The 18,759-nt window shown below is 37.3% G+C and overlaps 1 non-coding gene and 1 pseudogene across 1 annotated transcript; one reads left to right on the forward strand and one right to left on the reverse strand.

Annotated features, from left to right (window-relative positions):
• The first annotated feature begins 7,400 nt into the window (after positions 1–7,400).
• Positions 7,401–17,512, forward strand: LOC149841370 (non-functional NADPH-dependent codeinone reductase 2-like; annotated as a pseudogene).
• Positions 17,513–17,721: 209 nt separating this feature from the next.
• Positions 17,722–17,793, reverse strand: TRNAM-CAU (transfer RNA methionine (anticodon CAU)). The gene has a single exon. It is a non-coding gene; the product is annotated as a tRNA-Met (tRNA).
• Positions 17,794–18,759: the final 966 nt, after the last annotated feature.

Here is an 18,759-nt window from a genome sequence, read left to right on the forward strand (position 1 = left end):
ATTTTACCCTTGTTCTACTTATGTCGGTAAACCGAGCACAACTCTTCACTCCGAACTTAGAATCGGATGAGGTTTAGTGTGTTAGAACATGACACAGAGAGGAATCTACTCATCCTATTTTTATTGTCAAACACAGCACAAAAAATGAGGTTTGACGAATTATCTTTAAAAAGGGTATTTTGGTCATTTTATAAATTTAAAGAAAATGTCGGTAAAGTAAATGAGTCTTTGTGTATTAAACAGATCCGACGACTATGAGAGAATTGACTGTAGGGTGAGATATCCATTCTTGCTTTCAAGGTAAGAGAACATTCGCAAATGACTCTAGATAATAAAATACAATCTTTTTGTGTAAATGCATCTTGTTACATAGATCTTATAATTCTTTGTACTCTTGCAATTTGTGTATGCTAGTTATTTTATGCATGTAAATAGATTAATTAGATGCATGCTTAGGAATCCATAACATACCTAGAATTTGAGACTCTTTGAAAAGATGCATACGACTTTTTGATCTTATTACATGTTATCCTAGTACTTGTCATTACATGAAAATATTGATATTTGATATGAATTATGTCATGAATGTACTTATTTGATACATGTAATATATTATGGAAAAAAAATAAATGTTGGGGATTGAGTTAATGAGGTAGAATTTTAAATTTTTAAGAATAGGTGTTTGTTCTAAGAATGATATGTTTGTACCTTAGGAGGGGTCATCATGTTGTGGCATGAATTGTCATGATGTGTCTCTATGATGAATTGTCATCCCTAGAACTATTATTGTATTTATGTGATTACATGTTGAACACTAGTTAGTGATTATGCATTTGAAAGTGTATAATACACCAACACTGGAAATGAAAAGGAAAAGAAAATAATAATATACCTAAGGTAACAACAACATAGAGAGATAATAGGTAAAAACATAGCTTAGGGCTTTGTTAGAGATGTGTACCTCATTTATGCCTGGGATCTTGAGGAAGTCCTAGGAAACCCTTAGGGGTTAAAAACATTGTCTATTAGACATATGTAGAAAGTAGTATAAACCATAAACCTTGTAAGCAAGTAAAGCTTCTTGGACACCTTAGGGCAGGTATTGCCATTTGCGCTCTTTTGCTAGCTACTGACGGGCATATTGGGCTTTTCAGCTTGCAACCGGTGAGCAAAGCTGCAACGATTGGAAGCTCATAGTCTAAACCGGTTTGGAGTTGTGTAACGGTTCATATGTTTGGCTAACACTATGGACTCTGAAGTTGTATATATATGGGTTGCTATGCCTCAAGAAGCTATTTTTTAAATAATTGATTAGTTTAGAGGATGACATTGAGAAATTCTATTATAGAAATAAGGAATGATTTTATAAAAGGTATAAAAGGAAATAAAATATATAAACATGTGTACTAGTTAGAGAATTAAACTCAAACTAGGTGCTTAGAGCTCACTGCAGTTATAACGATCGTGTCTTATATTTATAATTAAAATCTTACTGAGTTTTATTGTCACCTTCGCTTGGTTACAACTATAGGATCGAAAAGTGCTGCGGTGAAGAAGATGTGACTTGTGGACTTAGACTTAACTGTTGGCGACCTAAAGTATTCTGTTGTATTTCATTTTATTTATATATTTTCTATTACTAAGATGGATGGTTTGGTATTCTAAGTATGTATGGACCTAGTGGGTATTTAAACTTTGTTATGACATGTATAAAAAAATTTTGGCTTGATTTTGAGGTTGTTTTGATAATTTTTCTTTGGGAAGTGATGCATAAGAACTCAGATTTCAGAGGTTCCGGTTCGGGTCATTATTGTTGTAGTCCCCTGTTTCTTTCATCCTCTACTTTCTCCTCATTCTGGCTAAGCGAAACCATGCAAATCAATTTGAGTTTAACACCATTGTCGAGCCCGATCTTTCTCATTAATTCGTTATTGTAATCCTTAAGTGTTTGGCATCAAGAATGGCTCTTGTAAGCCCATAGACAGGCTGAAACTGTCTTAAGATTGAGCTATACAAGTAGAGCAAGTCTCTCATAAGCTGTAGATGAGTGAGCCCAAGATTAGCCTTGGAAGAAGCAATTAGAGGAAATGCTATTATCAGGATTGCTAAAGCAATTGCCTACTTCTTCCAAACAATACTCGAGCACTCTGGTCACCGGGCGAACCATGTAATTTCCGATTACTTGGTTGCCAAGAGATTTCAATGCAAAATCTTGTGACCAAAATCTTGTAGGATTTGGGTTCGGTATTAGTTTAAGAGGTTCGATTTACAATTTGGGTTGGACTCATAGGGTCCAATTTGTATATGGAGCTGGGCATGGTTTATGAAATTTCATACCAGACCTGGGCCTGAACCGAGTTCTGATAAAGTTTGAAATTAAGCTGGTGTTGATTGGATTAACCACAATTCTGCTCTGTTGGCACACCTAATTCAGTTCAGATTCAGCTCCCAGTAAGCAACTATAAAAGCTGAGTCCAACACCAACTTGAGAATCACATTTCAGAAATTAGGCCCATAGACACAGACCAACTCGAGATTGACTTGGGTGAATTAAGTTCATGGTTGACTCGATGAGTTTGCGGACGATTGAACCAAACCGGCACTTGAAGCTGACTAAACAATTCTGAATGTATGAATGGTTGACTACACCTAGCTGGTCCTGTTTGGCTTGGGCCCAGCCAAGCTATTTCCTACGGTCAAACCATGGTCGATGATAAGAAGGTTGGGAGAAACTCTTTTACATCTTAATCAGTTCCTGGTTATCTCTAGGTCAGACAAAAAAAACAATTTGACTCAAACAAATCCTTGACATGTTCAAACACGTTTAGGCTGAGTTGACTGAGCCTAAAAGACACATCTTGTTTGTCTAATCAGTCTCAAAAGCGGGTCAGTCAGCTAGACCCCTCAATTAAGAGTTGACTCAGCTCATCATGAAGGAAAGAATGCTAAGAAAAAACTCATGTTCATCAATAACCAACATACCTTAACTTTCAAACTAGTGCAGATTCGGTCCCATATGTCCATGACCTGCCTACCATAAACCAAGTCTGACCCACCCTCTGTGCCATTCACACAAAGCAGATTGCGAACCCATTATCGTGAATCACTCCATGCAGAATGTGGACATGCAGATCGAGGAAAGCCACTGGCTTGTTTTCTCTGCAGCCGGCATGCAGTCTATTTTTGCGGGAGTTCGTCGCCGGATATGCTGGAGAATTCTCACTGGATGAAAGAAGCCTCTCTATCTCCGGCGAGGTTTGCTCTGAAGGCAAAACAAAGCGGAACTTCTTGTTGCATACCAAGTGATTACCCCAGCCTGACATTATAAGCATTATTAATTAATTATCAGTCGTCTTTGCCTTTAGAGAAATGAAGTGAAAAACTAAACTTCATCTGGTTAACTCGGCTTTTTTTTTTGTGTGTGTGTGTGAGGAGGAAAATTCATACGTATATGCAGAGCAAAGATTTTAATCAAAAAGGCGTTCTAACCAGTTTTATGTCGTAAGCACCCTAAGCACTTCAGAAGGACACAGTTATAGGTATTTTTTTTCTTAATCTGAAGCTGTAGATGTGTTTATCATTATTCATTTACTAATAAAAGCTGCTTTGAATTGAATCAATTTAAATAGAAAATTTAACTCTTTTCATTTCTCTCTCTTTACAAACGCATCTGAACATGGAAAGACCGGATCTAAATGATGTTTTCCACTAACTAAATTATTATATAATATATCTCTAAGTTCATAGTAAGAAACACCTAGGCATATGCATATGGCTTTTAAGCCGTTCAGGACAATTTAGAAGATAAGACTTCAGGACCTGCTCTCTCTCTCTCTCTGTCTCTCCATATCTATATATATATATATATATATATATATATATATATATATGTGTGTGTGTGTGTGTGTAAGATAGTTCGACATTGTATCAACTATTCGACTTTTAAGTTGGATAAAAAAGGATTGGCCAAACAATAATCGGCATGCATGAACCATTTTCAATCCTAGATCTTACCTTGAAACAATAACAAATTCAGAATCATAGTCACTTTTACTCAAATATGGGCTACCCACATCAATTATAATTGTGTGGATCATCAACTGCCCAAGAGAGACGGGCCAAGTCAGCTTCCCTTTTGGTTGGTTAGGATACATTTGGGCCTCATGCAACACAACCAAGTTTAAGAGCTCAATGCTCTGCTCACTTGAGTTTCACCAACTTGGCCCTGCTTTGCTTGTTCTTTTAATTATAACAATCAAAAACTCAAAATACTCAAAATCACTAAAGCGGTAACCCCTAGTCTTTCTTTGTGTTCAAATCATATACCAAATCCTCACACAAGTTCATAGGTATCCCTAAAACCCTTGAAACAGAACCTATCGGATTTATACCGAAACCTCACCCAAAATGCTTACCGGATTCAAACAGCACTTACCTCATTTAATTTTTTTGCCATGTTTTTCACTGTTTAGGCCTACTTGAGCTCACCTAAGCCCCAAACATAACCTAGGCCCACCTGAAATCCAATAATTGATATCAGAGCGAACGATCATTTTTTTATCAAAGCTAAGATCCATTCAACAACTTTGGATCGCAAGACTCGCAATAAGATTTTGATGGGACTAAAAGAACTACAGTGTGAACTTGCGTCTTTGCAGAAGGGGATGAGTTCACAGTATGACGGAAGCATAAAACTCTAAGAAGCTTTGAAGAATGAAAGTGAGTTTGTGCTCAGCTCACTTACAAAAAAGAGTGCAAACACCCTGTCCTTGCACAGCTCCTATAAGCACGACATAACCACAGGCCACCTGCAGCTGTGGACTTTGGAAGCCTCAATCCTTGCACGACAGATCTATGGTGTTGAATATCTCGTCGGCCGAATTGCTACCAGCGGTAATTCCTCCACCAATGTAGCCATCATTGATGCCACAACAACTCAACTAGCATGCGACAGTCACGATGATAGCAACGTCACAAAGAAGTGCTCCCATGCGCAACATTAAATTGGAGCCCTCAATCTGTAGAAAACATTAGAGTGTGCCCTTGTGTGCAGCAGCGGACAAGTAGCTCCAACCCATACGAGTTGAATCACTCCCAGGGGTGTAAGGCACTCAAACCGAGTCACCCTTGACTTTGCCTGACTAGCAGCTGAACACAATTGACTACGTGAAGAAATTGGCAGCATTTCAAGATGTGAGAACACAAACCAACGACATACTCGTCTGACACATGCTTGGGATGTGTCCTATGGACAACACCACCCTCTCCCTTACACAATTCATACCTTGGGCATCGGTTATGGAATAACGAATTGTTAATTGTGGAATCATCACAATTCAAGGGATAGATCAAAATCTCATGTTTAATTTGGGTGGAGCGACCAATCAGTTAGGTCGTGATCTCTCCCACTTTGGAGAAAAAGTGGTGCAAAATGTAGTGGTTTATTATGGTCTTAAATTTTGAAGATAATCCAGATCCAGTAACTAGTTTTCAAATGCCACCTCTAGAGCCCCAGGAGGGTCGACCAGTAGTGTATGGGACCAAGAATAATGACGTGGTAGCTCAAAAGGCTTCTCAGGAAAGACCAATTGATTCAGAACTCCAATAAAAAATGGAGAAGCCAGACATGTGGTGCCTCCAAAGAGCAAGTCCATTTGCTTGGGGGGGGGGCATGAATCCAAAAATCTTCATGGACGTTCCCCACTCTAGAACATAGTTGGATAGATTTAATTAAGAATCCTTAATTGATTTGGTTAATTAGTTAGTATGGATTCTTTATTTAAAAAAAGTCCTAGTCTAGATAAGTTTTTGACTTTTCTTAATTAGATAAAGTGTGACTTAATTAGAACTCAACGTTGGACTTGGTACAATTGTTATAGAACGAACAAAACAAGTTGTTCGTTCCATTTTTTTTGTTCATTTCGTTCAATCCTAGACAAGCCATCAAACAAGCCCTAGTACTAACGGTATGAGCGACATGGGCACTGACTGCATATGGATGAGACACAAATACAAACTTTTTTTTGAAAGCTAGAACACGAGCACAAAAAAATTTATTATTTAATTGATAAAATATTATTTTAATATGTCAAAATAATTTTACTATGAAAAAGAATATTAAAAATTAAACATTATTAAAATAATATTGAATTTGTCATAATGTGTCATGTGGTTTGCCCACATTTTGTTTCATGTTGCTTAGTTGTGGGTAGGGATGCACAACAAGCCGAGCTAGCTTGGGATTGGCTCAGGCTCAACCCGTTTAAGCTCAGCTCAGGCTCGTCCATGAAAATAAATGAGCCGAGTTTGTACTCTAGTCTAGGCTAGGTCTACGTAAATAAGTCGAGCTTGATCAAGCCACTAAACTCAAAAAAACTAAAAAAAAAAAAAATTAAGCTCGTCAAAATAGTATATATAAAACATGTTTGCAAAAGTATACTAAAGAGTTAGTGTTTTTCTAACAGGCAATTTTTGGACTTTTCATCTAAAGGTCACAGTATCGAATCCGCTGCAAGTATAACTTTTCACATTTTATAATGACTTAGCTCATGTTTTTAGAATATGTATTATTTTTTCATCATAATAATTGAAAATAACCAGCTTGTTATGACGGTGTGGCATTTGTACGTATATTAAAGAGGTTGGGGTTTGAATCTCACCTCTTCCAAAGTGAAAGATGATTTTTTTTTAACTCAGTAAAGCTTGGCTCCGCTTGAGCTTGAAACCCAGCCGAGTTTGAACAATGAAATCAAGCGCAGCTCTGAGCTTGAACACATTCATTTTGAAACGAGCCAAGTTTGAACAGCCTAGGCTTGGCTCAAACTCGACGCGTGTTCATGCCTAATCGCCGGACCTTATGCAGCATGTCAAAGGTATCAAAGTTTATATGATGTTTGGTACCCTTAATTATGTCATCTTCTTCATTGTGCTTATCCAGGAGGTGGTACTACATTTGGAGTTGTTGGCGTGTTTGGTAGGAGCTGTTAGTGCAACGTCACCATTTGTTGGGACGTTGAAAGTTCAAAACATAATATTTCAAATAATTTCATCTTCAACTGCTAAGAACAACCACACGTATAAAAACATGAATTTGTTTTGTTAGATTTGGTAAATAACATCATTTGGAATCGCATGCAAATGAAATAATTAATTTCATTTCTACAGCTAACCAAACATGTGATTTAGAATCTCATGCAAATAAGAAGCCTAAAATCACATTAGAAGTGAATTTCATGTGATTTGCGATCATGTGATTTCAATTCCCAATCACATGAGATGCAACCAACCATATAATTCAGTTAGACAATATCCTATTAGATCAGACTCAATAATGCTTATATCTGAGCTGAATCTGATCCATTGAAATTGTATTTAAAATGTATCTCGTCTGACAGCACCGAATGCCTGTGATCGGCTTTGGCACCGCAGCGCTTCCCCTCCCCGACCCTCAGCTCGTCTACTCGGCCATACTTGACGCCATCGAGGCCGGATACCGCCACTTTGACACCGCAGCCATCTACAGCTCCGAGACTCCCTTGGGCAATGCCATTGCTTATGCGCTTGAGCATGGAATGGTTAGCAGCCGAGAAGAGCTATTCATCACAACTAAGCTCTGGTACACTGACGCTCACCCCGGCCTCGTCCTGCCTGGCCTTCAAGATAGCTTAGAGTGAGTGTTTTTTCAATCTCTTGGTCTCTGCAGTCTTGATTAAGGGTGTGCTCGCTTGCATCTCATGTGATTGGAAATCACATGATTCTAATAAGGGGGGGGGGGGGGGGGGGAGGGGGCAAAGACAAAAATCTAAACTAAGAATTTATCTTTGTACATAGACGTATAGAATAAAAACCTAAATTATATAGGCATACAAACACACCTTGAACAAAAAATCGAAATCAAAATCCTAATTTTTGCAAACATCACAAATTATGAATTTATGTTAATTAAAAAAACTATCAAATCATGCAATATTCATGGATTTGTGTCTAATGGTAATTAAAAAAACATAAAAAAAAATCATAAAACCATCACTAAACATTGATGCCGTTTAAAAAAAATCAAATCAAAACCTTACTTCCTACAAACGTCACAAGTTATGCATTTATGCTAATTAATAGAAAAAACAACTAATATTCTAACCAAAATTAAATCATGCAATATTCATGAATTTATGCCTAATAGTAAAAAATACAAAAACCCTTAAAACCATAACTAAACATTTTTGTCATTTAAAAAAGACCAAATCAAAACTCTAATAAATACAAGCACCAAAATTATGCTTTTATACTAATTGATAGAAAAACCTAATATTCTAACCAAAATTAAATCACACGATTTTCATAGATTCTTAAAAAAATATAAAAAATATAAAAAATATTAAAACCATAACTAAACATTTATGTTGTTCAAAAAAAACCAAATCAAAAACTTAATAACTACAAACAACATAAATTACATGTATTTATTTTAATTAATAAAAAAATACTTAATATTCAAGCCAAAATCAAATCACGTGATATTCATAAATTCATGCTTAATGGTATTAAAAAAAGTGTTTTTTGCGAATTGGCCCCTGCCTTATAGAAAATTTGCAAAATAGTCTCCGCTTTCTGCCATTTTGTCAAAATCTGATCCTGCCTTTTCATTAACCCTTGCAAATCAGTCCTTGAGGTTAACAGCTGTTAGTTTTTGTGACGGTAACTTTCAAAATGGCAGACAAATGGACAGTTTTGCTTATACAAGTGGATTAATTTGCAAAAGAAGAATAAGGTGGGGACTAATTTGCAAAAATGTTAATAAACTAAAAACTATTTGATAATGTGCACGTTGGTGACCAGTTAACCATGGTCAAACTAGCATCTGTTGACGGAAGGACCAGTTTGTAATCAAGGTGAGAAAGGTAAGGACCAATTTTGTAAAAAGGCATAAGACAGGGACTATTTTGCAGATTGGCTAAAAGGCAGGGACCAATTTGCAACAAACAAACAAACAAAAAATTACATGTAAAATGTGCAAATGGATTGGATCAAATCTGAATCCAAACATAGATCCAATTCAATAATTTTCCAAATGCAAGGACGCAAGAATCCGAATTAGCACACCCATCCTAAGAGGCCTACATGGTTATGTGAAAATTTTGTCTATTTCTAATAAGGGTGGTGTGTATTCTAGGTGCTTGCAGTTGGAGTATGTGGATCTGTTCCTCATTCATAATCCAATTAGATTGAAGAAAGAAGCGGGAAAGCGTATGGTTTTCAACAAGGAAGACCTCCTCCCCTTAGATGCCAATGCTACATGGGCAGCTATGGAGGAGTGCCACACACTTGGCCTCGCCAAATCCATCGGTGTCAGTAACTTCTCTTGCAAGAAGCTCTCTGATCTTCTCTCCTCTGCTAAGATATGCCCTGCTGTCAACCAGGTGTCACATGTATCTCATTTTGTGTTTTTTCTCTATTTTTTATGACCAAGAAATAGGGCTGGTAAACAAGCCAAACTATCCAAACAGAGGGTGTTCAAGCTTGACTCATTTCTTATGTGGGATCTGAAAAGCCCAAGCTAAATGAGCCGAGCATGAGCAAGTTTGTTTACAGAATATATATATATATATATATATATATATATATATATATATATATATATATATATATATATATATATATATATATATATATATATATATATATATATATAAGTTGAAAACAATAAAATTTGGACCTTAAACCTATTAAGTCAAGCTCAAACTAACTCATTTTACCAAATAAATAATTGTTTCAAACTTGTAAGTAATAGGATTTGGGCGCTCTAAACTTTTTGCTTGCAAGCTGAACACTTCAACCATCTTCATTCTATAATATAAATCATATGTAAAGTGTATTTATTATTAATAAGCAAGTCTATATGAGCGGAACCGAGATGAACATTGGTTGTTTCTTGCTCGAGCTCATCCAGTCTATGTCATGAGTTTGAACATTCTCTTTACAAGCCAATGATGAGCCGAGCCACGAGCAGCTCGACTGTTCCCAACCTTACTAAGAAGCCACCAGGATTGAAACCCTAATTGATTACGTCCTAACAGTTTCTGTTCCCAGCGTTTACAACCACAAAACTTCGAGTTAGAATCCCAAAATGTATGGTGTACAGATCGAAACCCTAATAGATTACATCCTAACAGTTTCTATAAATAGCCTTCTTTAGAACACTTTGTTCACGGGCTTGGTGAAGATGTCAGCGAGATGCACTGAACTTCGAGTGTATGGTGTGCAGTTTCTTCAGATTGAACTTTTTTCCTGACAAAGTGACAGTCAAGCTCAATGTGTTTTGTCCTTTCGAGAAAGACCAAGTTGGCGGCAATGAGAATGGCAGCTTGGTTGTCACTGTAAATCTTAATCGGAGTGTCCACCTTAAATCCCATTTCGATGAGCAAGGACTTGACCCTTGTGAGTTTGCAGGCGGTGGAGGCCATGGCTATGTACTCAGCCTTGACGCTCGATCGGGCAATGATGCTTTGCTTCTTGCTTTTCCAAGAAGTTGTATTTCTCCCTACGAAGATAAAATATCCAGTGGTGGGTTTTCTATCGATTTTGCTTCCTGTCCAATGTGTGTTAGAGTATCCCATTATATTGTGATGTCCATTTGTTCGGGGGTTTTCTTGATGTATTTTAGGATTTGATCCACGGCTAGCATATGATGTTATTTTGGAGCATGCATGAATTGGTTGACCAAACTCACAGTATACGTGATATCGGGTTTGGTGATGGTGAGGTAAATGAACTTCCCCACTAATCTTTAGTAGCTCTCGATATCCTCGACGGTTTCTCCTTCATCGTTGAACTTATAGTTTTGTTCGATGGTGGTATTGACTGTTTTGGCCTCTAATTTTTTGGTATTTCTGAGGAGATTGAGTGAGTATTTTTTTTTTGTGAGAAGAATATGACCTTTTTGGAGTTAGTGACTTCTATCCTGAGAAAGTATTTGAGCTTTCCTAGGTCTTTTATGTCGAAGACATGATTGAGGTAGTCTTTGAGACTTTGAATTCCCATCTTATAATTCCCAGTAATCATGATGTCATCTACATATACTAATAAGAAAAACTTCCATACTTTCAGAGATTTTATAGAACATGGTATTGTCTGCTGAAGAACATTTATATCACTTTCTTAGGAGAGTTGATTGTAGCTTCAAGTACCAAGCCTGAGGGGATCGTTTTAACCCATAGATTATTTTTCTGAGTCAACAGGCTAGATTGAGATTTTCCTCTTGAGGATGTTTGAGAGTTAGTGCATATAAACCTCATCTTTGAGGTCTCCTTGCAGGAATGCATTTTTGGCATCAAGTTGGTAGAAATTTCAGTTATAGTAGCTAGTAACCAAGAGTAGAATTCTAATGGAGCTCATCTTTGCCATTAGGGTGAACGTTTCAGAGTAGTCAATACCTTGGGTTTCAGTGTACCCCTTAGCCCACAAGTTTGGCTTTATGTCGTTCTATGGAACCATTGTTGTTGAATTTTATTTTAAAGGTTTATCTACACCCGATGGGTTTTTCTCTTCTTGGAAGAAAAACAATGTCTAAAGTATGGTTTTTTGTCGAGTGATCTTAGCTCCTTATTCATGGTTTTTTTTTTCATACAATGGATTCATTGGCCTCCTTAAAGTTTTTTTATTCTTGATAGGCGGATAAACAACTGAGAAAGACCACATGTTGGTTGGAGAGTTGATCATACGAGATCCACTCTTTTCTAGGATATATGTAGGCTTTTTAAGTCACAAAATCATCAAGACATTGAGGAGGTCGAGAAGTTCTCTCAGATCGTTGAGGAGGAATTTGAGAGGTTTGGATGGTCTCAGTTTCAGACTTTTGTAATCATTCACGAATAGAAGGTTGGGTGGTTAGTGACTCTTCCTAATTGCTTAGATTGGGTAGAGGAAGGTGACAAGGGTTCTCCTCATGACCGTTGTTGTTGATGGTCTCATGAGACGGGAAGAAAGATGTCTCCTCGTTAAAGCGAACATCTTGAGAGAGAATCATTTTCTTGTTTTCGACATTGTAGCACTTGTATTCTTTTTTGTTGAGTATCCTAGGAACACACATTTGACTGCCTTGTGACTCAGTTTGTATTTTTTTGTGGTAGAACGAAGGTGTACATAATGCCAAACATTTCAAGGTGTTCAAGAGAGATTTTTCTGCCCTTAGAATCTCGAGGCAAGATTGGTTGTTGAGTTTCAATAGCAACCGCCTTACTCTAATATTTCAAGGGGATGTTTGTTTGAAATAAAAGACCCCTAGTCACCTCTACGAGGTATCAATTTTTTTCTCTCAGAGAGCCTGTTTTGCTTTGGGGGGGGTGGGGGCTATGCAAGTAGTTTGGTGGGTGATGTCGAGACTTCGCTTAAAGCTGTCGAAGTGGAAATTGAGATACCCGATCCCATTATAAGTTTGCAGGGTTCTAATTTTCGAGTTGAATTGGTTCTTGATAGTGTTAGCGATATCGGCAAAGTTGCCTAGAACCTCGTCCTTGGATTTCATAAAGTAGACCCAAGTAGCTTTGGAGTAGTCATTTATAAAGGTGACAGTATCTGAACCTTGAGTAAGAGATAACAGGAGCAGGGGCTCACACATCTGAGTGGATGAGCTCAAAAGGCAAGTTTGAGATTCTTTTCTAATTTGGAAATGGAAGATAAATCATTTTGAAATATTGACACACATCACATAGTTTGCAACCGATGTAGATATTGGGAAATAAAACTTTTAAAGAATTGTTGGATGAATGTTCGAGACGGTATGTCATTTATTCTACTCATCACACTTATTACCTGAGACCAGGGCACATCTATCTTAATCTAGTATGTAAAGCCCACGAGCCTCTCTGCCTTCACCAATCATCATCCCCATCGTGCAGTCCTGAAAGGTCATATTATGGGTGGGGGTGATTTTACTAGTAGACATGAGGTTTGATGTGAGTTTAGGCACGTAGAGGGCTTATTCCTCTATTATTGCATCGAAAAATTTTACTTTTTCAACTCCGTCTACAGTGATGTGGGATCCATTGATAATGGTTATCGGGCTCTTACAGGAATCGATTTTCATGTGAGCCATATTGTTCACCACCCCCGTCATATGGTCGGTGGCTCCAGAGATGATCACTCAAGCATTACGAGGAACAACCGATAGAAGGGAGAGGGATTTACCTGACTTACTCAGGGACGGTTCCTTGGGACCCTCATTTGCAATGATGTCTGCAGAGCTGGACTTGAGGACACTTTGCAGGATTTGAGCAAGCTTTTCCATTATTAGAGGTGTCCCCCTCAAAGTTGTCATTAGTTGTGTGAGCTATACTTATCTTTGTCGTTATTGGATACTCTTGGTTTCTTGGTGAGTTTCCAACATTTGTCTTTGACGTATGAGCACATTAGTCATTTTCCTTTGTATTTTGGTTAGTTGAAGGGGGGGGCGGGCGATCCGAATGGTTGTCTTCATTCTTATCAGTGATGAAGTCAGGGGGTGGGGTGGGGGCGGATCAGTGAGCCCAGCTTTGGGATTGTTCATAACAAGTCATCAAGTTTTCTCCTTCAGGATAAGCCAGTTAAGAGAGGGAGTCTCTTGAGAGTACATCAAAATGTAGTTGCGGTGGCTTCATAGTCAGGTCCCAGTCTGGCTAGCATATGAAAGATTTTATTTTTCTCCAGGCCACTTGTGAATGGTTATAGGATCGTAGAAGGTATAAGGTTCGTAGGAGTCTATTTCTACCCACATGGCTTTGAGAGTTCCCAAGTATTCGTTGAATAGACGATTCATCTTCTTGAACTCACTGATTTACTGGGACAGTGATCCTGGCGAGCGAGATTGTTCTGCTCCCCGTAGTTCCTTGACGGTGGACCAAATGGCAGCAGTTGTGTTTAGGAAAAGGAATCCTTTTGTGATACGAGGCTCCATTGAGTTGAGCAGCCAATACATTCAGACGATTCTCATTCGTCAAACGATGAGTCAGATGTTGCATGCAGCCATTACGTATCCGAGCTTTCATTTTTCGCTTAGGTACAAGATGACCGACTTTGACCAAGACAGGCAGCTAGTGTTGTTGAGAGGCATTGTTGTGATCTTGAGAGTATGAATGGATTGCTCCTGACTGAGACAGGTTTCCTTCAGTGGCCATGATTAGGAGAGAGGTTAGACAGATAGAGAGTGAAGAGTCGCCTAAAAAACAGAACGATACACAAAAGAAAGAGATAGAGAGAGAGAGAGAGAGAGTCATTTACGTAGTTCGGCCACGAGGGCCTACATCCACATAAGGCAAAGGCAAGAAGTCACACTATGTTTCACAGTCATACTGAATACATGGGAGTACATAGCATAAAAGATGGAGAGCTCAAACCGAAGGGGATAGGGATATCCTTTTTGTATCTTTAAAGAAGCCACGAGAATAAGGACTCTCATCCAAATGCAACGGACGAGTCCCAACTCCCAAGCTGTGACCCTTATCAATAGTAACAACATAGACGTCCTGAAACCTCCAAAATGAAACCTCCCTCGAATGTAGGAGTAACATGTCACCTTATCCATACAGTTCTCAACACACATACCCTAAGTCACATTTTTTGTTTTCATTCTGCAATAAGTATCCATCTTTGGAGCTTTTTTTTTTTTATAGTCCAGGGCAAAAAAAAAAAACATCATCGATTGTACATTGGCTGGCCTCCTCTTGGTAAAACCCTTGAGGTCCCCCTTACTCACAGGGGCAACTTTGACCTTGTGAAAAGAAACCCACCTGCAGGATTCGAACTTGTGGTGTTTCGTCTACTTGGTGGCATTATATATCTATCTGTTTTGAGACTTTGAGGTCAGATGTTAGACATCTTGTCAATGCCCGCCATTTCTTTTCCAAACAGGTGGAAATGCATCCGCTCTGGCAGCAGACAAAGTTGAGTGAATTCTGTGCAAGAAAGGGTATTCATGTAAATGCCTGGTCTCCCTTAGGTGGCAGGGGAAACGTATGGGGGAGTAATGAAGTCATGGATTGTGACGTTCTCAAAGAAATATCTCAAGCTAGAGGAAAGAGCGTATCTCACGTAATTCACCACTATCCAACTATTCATTTTTTAGGCACATATATATATATATATATATATATATATATATATATATATATATATATATATATATATATATATATATATATATATATATATATATAGGGAAATGAAAACTTTTTCAAAGCAAAACCATCCCAAACCTCTTCAATGGAAGTTTTATTAGATTTTTGGTATTTTTTTAAAAATTTTGACTCGTCTGATATGATCTATATGCTTGTTTTTATATAAATAAGTTCTTAGAGCATTTGATTCTAATGTATGGATAGGTTTTCATAAGTTTCAAAATCAATTGTGCATAATTTTCATAAATTTTTAGGCTTCAAATACTATTTTTTATCCAAAATTCACTATTCAAGTATTGATTTAAAGTAAATCAATCATGCACATATGTACACGTTTTTTGTGCCTACCGCGTGCCTATCACGCAGTGGATAGGAGTTTTTGTTGGATTCTGGTATGAATCTAGTGTGACCAAATGAATCTCACATGTAATTCAATGACCCACTTGAGTAGTGGGTCATTGAGATATGCACCACCAGGATACTGGTGGGCCCATTATATATTGAATTCCCAACACGTTTGAGAATCCAATAAGTCAGTTGAAGCTAGATAACGGCTACTCAGGGGATGTTCAATTCTAAGAGGTCTCGATATTTATATTGAAGATCTCTTTTGAAGCGGTGCATATCTCACTTCTCTTCTCTTATTGTTTTCAAGGTGCACACTTCTATCCTAGTCCCTACAGTTTTTAGGTTGTTTTTCAAAAAATCTAACCCTGCAGGTGTGTTCTGCATGACCAAGTTGCTAGGGAATCACATATGGATGATGTTCTTTTTTAGAAAAAAGATGATTTTTAAGCATTGAATATTTTTTATAATTATAAACCATTGATTTTTTAAACTTATAAAAACCTAATTTGGTGTTGGAATCGGATTATGCAAAAGTCAATTCCCATAAAATGAGGCATGTAGATCACATTTGTACGGTCAGATTTTAAAAAAAATAAAAACAATCTTTTCAAAGCTCGATAGGCATGCGGTAGGCACAAAATCAGTCAGGCACCTACTCATTACTATATATATATAATTAACCTACAAAATGGGCATGGTGCTACATGAAATATGCTATTGAATTTTCATTTTATTTTTTGAAATTTTGACCGTATAGATGTGATCTGTATGCTTGTTTTTATAGGAATCACATCTTAGAGCATTTGATTCCGATGCATGGATAGGTTTTTCTAGTGTTTCACAAATCAGTTGCCTGAATACCATTTTTTTTCATCCAAAATACATGATCCAAGTGTTGAGTTCTAATAAATCAATCATGCTAAAAACGTCTATGGGGTAGGAATTAAAAAAAAAAAAAAAAAAACTTAAATACAATACCGTGCTTATTTTGCAGGTTTTCATTTCCCTATATATATGATGGGTTAGTTATAAACAGTTTATATCCTAAACGCTATAAAAACATATTTGCAGACGCTTTTTACTTAATCTTAACCTGTAAATGGATTCATAAATACTTATTCACTAAAATCAATGCTTCAGCTCGAATCAATTTAATGAGAAACCTTGATTTCCATTTCAATAAGTTTTGGTGCCACATGAGTTCTTGATTTTTTATTGCTCTTAAACAAAAAAAACTGCCTAATCTCATACATGTTTTGTACTAAGTAATCTATAAACAATACATTTATGAGGTTGGATTGAGAGAACACCTGAAATTTTGTCCTTTAAAGCTGTTCAGAATGTTTAGGTGATACGATTGTTTGGGAGCTCTATATATAGAGAGAGTAATGGGTAGGTGCCTGAGGCTTTTTGTGCCTACCGAGCTTTGGAAAATTTGTTTCTATTTTTCTAAAATATGAACGTACAGATGTCATCTGCGTGCTTGATTTTATGGGAATCACTTTTGGGTTTTCTTTTTTATCATATTTTTTATTATTTTCATTTTTAAGAAAATTTCATTTAAAAAACCATCTTTCGCTTCATGGGGGTGTGAAATTTTACATATATACACATTAGAATAACATTATCCGGTGCCGATTTCTATAAAAACAAACATGTTGATCACATTTGGATGGTCAGATGTGCCAAAAATATTAGAAAATAAAAAAATATTGCAGTTTTTCGCTAGGAGGTTTCTTATAAGGATAACAAATGATCCTGCCAATTACCGAATAAAGCGATCTCTGTGCAGGTTTGCCTTAGGTGGGAATTTGAGCAAGATGTGAGCTTAGTGGTGAAGAGCTTCAACAAGGAGAGGATGAAGGAGAACATTGGCACGTTCGACTGGCAAATGAGTCACGAGGACAGAAACAAAGATCAGCTCCATCCCTCAACGCAGGTTGGTTCTCCAAGAAGTGTATGTTTCTCCTGATGGACCATTCAGAACCTTGGAGGAATTCTGGGATGGTGAGATGTGAAGAATTCGTTTGTTTGCCCTAAAAACCAATCCATTTCGGGTGCCTAATAAATGGTTGAAGTGGAACTGGAAGTAGGTGAGTGTAATTTGGAAAAATGAACAGATTCTAAAATAATAGAAAACTGTGGGATCTTGGACTCGCCTTGTTTCAAATTAAAGCTTTATGATAAAGCGTATTAAAAAAAAGCGTGTGAAAAATTTAACTGAAATTATCAGAGCCAGGTTTCGATCCTGGGACCTGTGGGTTATGGGCCCACCACGCTTCCGCTGCGCCACTCTGATTTGTTGTAAAATGTGGTAGGAAATTATTTTAATCAAGGCTATGATCTGGCGCGGTTGAGTCATGTTGATTAATACAATTCTACTACAATCATTTACTAAGTAGTCAAGTTGAACCACCAACGGCCTTTTCCATGACCGACTCATTAGATCCAATGAGTTTATCACAATACTATCTATCTTTTTCTTATTCGGTGTATCCCCATCATCATCTTCTTCAAGAAGTGCCAACCGATCTCTTCCACATATCATTACTAGTTTGTAGCAAATGGTTTATGTGATTAGAATTTTTTGTTCTAAACCCTTGATGTTTTTCTTGCATATTGCTTTCATGCATTGATGTTTTGCTTTTAAGGAAACCTAATTCATTTGTTTTAATTATGTTTGGTAGCTTATCACTGTTCAATCTTCTTTTATCAAGCTTCAAGTTTGTTTATGCAAACCCCAACGTTATCGAGATTGACCTAAATCGGACAATTCAGATTAGGGGTGTCAACGGGTCGGGTTTGGAGCTAGGTGGAACCAGACTTCGACCTGATTTTTTAGTATGGTATCAGGTCCAGACTCACAGGTGTAATTGGGTTCACTATAAGAAAAATCATACCCGTACCCAATAAGAACTACATGAACCAGACCCAAACCATATCCCGTAAAACCATATTTTTTATCATTTTTACATTGAAAAATTGCAGGTCTTAATTGCAACTCGGGTTGGGTCCAGGTCTGGTATAAAATTTCACAAACTATGCCTGGGTCCATGTATTAATCGGACCTTTGGGTCCGGACCCGAATCTTAAGCAGGTTTTTTTATTTATCACCATACCAGGACCATATAGGGTTTGGTTTGGGTCAGGTTCTATCCACCCCCATCAATTAATTTGCACAATTTATTATTTGTTAGCTCTCCTTAATCACCGAAAAAGATGTCTAAGCTTTTTTTTCTCGAGGCAGAGAGTGTGTGAAAGTATT

This window comes from Nuphar pumila, chromosome 4 (assembly GCF_984573655.1).
Source record: "Nuphar pumila chromosome 4, dmNupPumi1.hap1.1, whole genome shotgun sequence".
Classification (NCBI taxonomy): Eukaryota; Viridiplantae; Streptophyta; class Magnoliopsida; order Nymphaeales; family Nymphaeaceae; genus Nuphar; species Nuphar pumila.